Below are 5299 nucleotides of genomic sequence, written 5' to 3'. Positions count from 1 at the left end.
ATGGTGTTGACGTTGTCCGGAACCCAACATCGTTAAATGCTCGTGTTTGGCTCGTCCTCGAGTCTTCTCGCATATTTATTCGTGACTTTAAGGTATTACTTGCTGTGTCTCTATGCTCGGTTATGGCGTTATTCTCTTTCCTAGGTATTTTATCACAAGTCTTAGTTTCATAATTATTAGGACGAATATTCAAACTTCTTGCTGCATGTAGGACAGAACGTAACTCGTGTTACAATCTCGCATAGCTTGCGTACAACTGATTGAGAGTTAGTTGGTGGCGGTTCTATCTGGAAATCGCGAACACCAGATTTTAACGACTCGACGATTGTATTGTTTTGACCTTTATTGTCAAATGATCAGTGGAATGACAGAATTTGAATGGCGGTATTAAGTCATGGATGCCAGTTCAAAACTCTATAAAATGTGGAACACTTTCCGCCTTTTTGTAGTTTTTGTTTATTACAACATCAGACGCGTGCGATTTGATCAGTAAAACCAGTTTCTCAAAATTCTGAATAGCCCATAATTTTAGAATGAAGTAGTTGCTCCTGCGGGAAAAATTTCACATGACTTCCTGTGCACCACTATGAAAGCAATGCATTGCATTCGCCTCGCTTTTCAACATGTGTTTTTTGTATTGTTTGCAACGCACTTATGTGTCACAATGTTTGTTGAATACGTGCCACGAAAACTTGAAACATGCTGTTTAGACGAAAGACAGACGAACATGCAAATATGGAATTATTTTCCCGGGAATTCAAAGAAACGCCAAATTATGGCTTCGGTTTTTCCCGTTCACTATACTCCCTGCTACTACGGCCTTTAACACAGTGACTCTTTTCAAGGCACATGTTGTGTTTGGAAGTAAGGGATTCACATGACCCATGTAAAACACTGGTTCAAACTTCAACCAACCAGTGCTATTATTAGACGAAACTGGCCCTGAGGTTTCACTAGAGTATGTTTTGAAACACGCCGCAAAGGTGGGACACTTCCTTTTATATGGCAGGGCACTGTAGGTTCGCATAACGTATTTGGAGGATTATCAAAGGACTTCATGGTTTGTCCACACTTGCATGCTGTGAGAAACACGCAATGGTGAAATAAATGTAGTTAACAGTTTTGCTTTGTATTCTATGCCTATTCCGCTTTGCAGTCAGTCATTCTAGGTCACAGTGTGAATAACATTCCACAAGACGTCTGGACCTTCCGAAAAAAAACATTTGTGTTTGTAGACGAGCGCCAGTGTTCTGGCGTTACTGGCTATGGGTACGAGAACGCTGCTCTTGTTGGTCCCACACTTGGTAGTCGCTTCATGAACATGCAGGATCTTTCAGCTATGCACTGCCGTTTTGCCAGCAACGTTTCGAGCTGATATTCACGTCCTCGTCGTAATGCCGAGGTCGTCGATCTTGGGACTGATCCGCGAGCTATGTTCAGAATCGTTTAACGACCTGCTGAAGCAGCCGTCTGTCGCTCTGTGGTCCCAGTCGTAATATCCACACTGAGGTTTAATATCCGAATGCCTTCAGAGTTGATGATGGGTCTGGATCGAGTTCCAGGCTAAAGTTTTGCTTACATGTGTTACTTGAATATTACGATTGCTTTTTGCTGCTGTCGTAGACTGCGTTGGTCGGTGCTTTGCTGACCACATGATCATATCTTGATTCAGGAGAAGACACCGCAGACTAAGTTTGCAACACTGAACACCTTATCTGATCTAGTTCTTTGAAATATATGGTATGCAATCTGAAAATTGACAATACGCCCAGTCATACATGACCCGCAATGGAACTAAAACAGACTTGGTAGGGGGTGCACGCCAATGAGTTAATTATACGGGAAAGCTAGCAGCCGGTCAGTTCGATCACCACTTCACCGTGTTTGACAGCCGAAAGCCACCGTTCAGCACAGGCGTGAATACATTTTCACGCCTTCCTTCCTCCACTCACCTTGAAGGCGAAACTGTAAACGCTAGATTCACCCTAATTTACTATCCCAATGACATTAAACTGGGGTGCGTCAATGATGCCACGACCATTTGAATGAATGCTATCTCTTTAATACTACTGGGAGTGCATATAAGGACATTCGAATTACATCACGCGACGGCGTGAACCATTTGAGAAGATTGAAGTGGTCGCCTCCGGACCGCGCAGTCGTGCGGTAACAGAGCCGAACCTGTACCCAAAACCGCACCCCTCGAGGCGAAAACGGCTGGTGCGACCTGTGAAACCATCAGCCAGAGTGCTTACGATCGGAGCAGGCAGGAGGGTAGTACAACTGCAGGGCGGACAGGGGTGCGTGTGGCAACTGCACTTACCTAGACGAGCCTGCATAAGTCATGCGCAGCCGTCTTGCTGGTGATATGCATGAGCAATTCAGCACGCCATATGGAGCCGGCTGGCCCTGGCTGTCGGAAGCCGGAGCTGCCTGCCGGAGCCGGAGCTGCCCTGCCTGGAGCCGGAGCTGCCTGCCGGAGCCGGAGCTGCCTGTCGGAGCCGGAGCTGCCTGTCGCAGCCGGAGCTGCCTGCCGGAGCCGGAGCTGCCTGCCGGAGCCGGAGCTGCCTGTCGCAGCGCGGAGCCGCCTGATGCAGCGCGGGGCTGCCTGACGCAGCGCGGAACTGCCTGCCGGGACGCGCAGCTGCCTGTAGAGCGCGCAGCTTCCTGACGCGGCGCGGAGCTGCCTGTCGGAGCGCGGAGCTGCCTGTCGCAGTGCGGAGCTGCCTGTAGAGCGCGCAGGTGCCTGCTGGGTGGCTTGTTCCTCACTAACCGTGCCAGCCTGGGGGACTTGGCTATGTGAGAACAGCGCCCCAGATCCGGAACGAGCGGCAGCGAGACGGTGTGTTCGCCCCTCCCGTTCCCCACCGGCCGCCGGCGGCGGCCCGGGCGGCAGCGAGATCAGCTTCCTCGCGGTACTTCCCTGCGCGTCACATGAGGCGCGAGGCCGGACGTGGCACTTCTCCCTGAGGCGCGAGACCGGGCGTGACGCGTCCCCTGATGCGCGAGACCAGGAGTGACGTGTCCCCGGATGCGCGAGACCGGGCGTGGACGCGCCCCCCTCCCCTCAGGTGCGAGACTGGGCGTGAACGGCACTCCCCTGAGGCGCGAGACCGTGGGCCGTTACGCGGCTCCCTTGAGGCGCGTCACGACCTCAGGGCCCCCCCCCCCCCCGAGACCTCGAGACCGGGCGTGACGCCCCCCCCCACAGGTGCCGAGACCGGGCGATGACGCCTCCCGGGCATCCAGTCAGTGCGAGTTGGGCTGAGGCTCGACATTATACTGTTAGTGTGGGCACAATACCGTACTCTTTTGGCCGCCTTTGATGAGTTGTGGTGATCGCGACGATCGTCTTAAATTTGTCCTGATCATTGAAAGGCTTGTCGAGGCTAGCCAAAAAAAGACTAGCACTGCTGATTACGTGGCGGTATAGATGGAGCTGCCCTCACCGTACTTTGACGATGCCTGGCTACGAGATATGTTATGACTGCTTACTGGCATTCAGAAAACTACGGAATGTACCGCTAACAGCACCACGATATTCCAGGTTGGCGGCTATCGGAGTGATAGACGAGGCGATCTGATCGCATTGGTGTCTGATGCCCCGTTGCGATGCATTGGGCTGCCATGTTTTAATCGGCTGGAAATGTGTTCGATGACAAACATTAATGCGTGCAATGATAACCGTTGCATTGCGAGTAGGGCCTCGACAGTCGCGTGGGTGAGGTTGAAGGCCGTCCAAGTCCGGATGAGCAATGCATGTTGATAGGGAGCCTGTGTAACATCCACATCAGAACAGCATGCGCCGTCCCTCCGTGTGCACTTGAATAGCACTGCGTTTAAGATCTGCTCCCAGTTTAGTCATTATAGCAATTACGCACCCTTCATAAACTCAGGGCAACTCCGTGATAGGGAAGGCGCCACGGACAGGTTGCAGCGTTAAAGAGACCCACCCCAACTGTAACTTCCGACAAACTTGAGTCGCCGGGCCGCGCCGCGGGACACTGCACTGAATATGCAAATAATTTCCAGCCACGATGGGCACTTGGCCAGCGCAGAAGTTCCGTGTTCAATTTAGAGTAACGGGCGCGGGCCGACAATGGAAGGGTAATGAGCGTGAAAGCAGACGGCGGTCGACCGGGCGGCGGGCCGGTGGGCCGTCGGTCGAGGGTTCTGAGGAAGAGCGTGACTGAGCCGAACGTGCCATCCAGGACCACTCCCCGCTGGTGTCACGGTCCAGCCGGGACCGCCGCTGCGCACCTCACCTCGCACGTGAGGCTGCCATACAGTGCTGAGCGCTGCGTCATGGATGGGGCTGAGGCCAGCCCCGAACCGACAATGAAACAACTGCACATGTCAGTGGTGACTGAAATCGTTGGCAGTCCTTGACAACTCTGGAATAATTGGTTACCCGACTTGGACCCCTGCTGATCACAGTGACCACAATACCCAATTTCGACTGATGGACGGGTTTGGGGTTTGTATTTACAGAACGCATCATACAGGACCTATGGCTGTTTCAGATGTAGTTTAACCGATCAAAGTCTCTCCTAATCTATTACCAGCCTTAGGCCGTTTTGGCAATTTGTGATGTCTTTGGGACTCGACCATCATTACATTGCAAAAAATGAAATACTTCTCAACCTGGTGCCTTCTTTGCGGACGTTTTGGAAGTTTTTCAGGCTTAAAAGGCTCTGTCTTTTTTGTAGGCCTCTAACATCATCTACCTTATTGACGGTCTCCATGATCCCATGGGACCTGGAAAACGCGTATCATCATGTTGGTTCTTGAAGTCACTGATGGCATCAGCTGTCCTATGAGATCATTGGCAGTTTGTGTCTCTCTTCCGCACCCAGGCCTACTTTCATTTCAGTGTTCTGAAACACCTTGGCTGTAGCCCACCTTTTTCAGAAAAATGAGAATGTTTTAGTCGACTTAACATCAGATGGTTTGAAAACATGAGATGCTTAGGTCGATTTGATAATCATTCCCACTTTGTCGAAGGCATTGCGATTACCAATATACAGCGTTTACTCCAACACGCCTCCCGCGTGGGTTCCGAGGAGAGTTGTTGTGTTTGGGTCGCTTGGTCACGCATGCACACGCCTTAAAACCTTGCAGGCCGTGGTAGAGCGCGTGCGGGTATTGTTCCGTGGAACCTGGGGCCATATCGTCTACCTCTGATGGTTCCTAAATGGTCATGGCCGCCACTCAGGCCCTGTATGTCGAGATGTAGCAGGAGATCACCGAAGAGACGGGTGGACGGGGGCACTCAGGCCCTGTATGTCGAGATGTAGCA

The sequence above is a fragment of the Pollicipes pollicipes genome, unplaced genomic scaffold, assembly GCF_011947565.3.
Source record: "Pollicipes pollicipes isolate AB1234 unplaced genomic scaffold, Ppol_2.1 Scaffold_4002;HRSCAF=4701_pilon_pilon_pilon, whole genome shotgun sequence".
Taxonomy (NCBI): Eukaryota; Metazoa; Arthropoda; class Thecostraca; order Pollicipedomorpha; family Pollicipedidae; genus Pollicipes; species Pollicipes pollicipes.
This window is presented reverse-complemented; position numbering follows the sequence as displayed.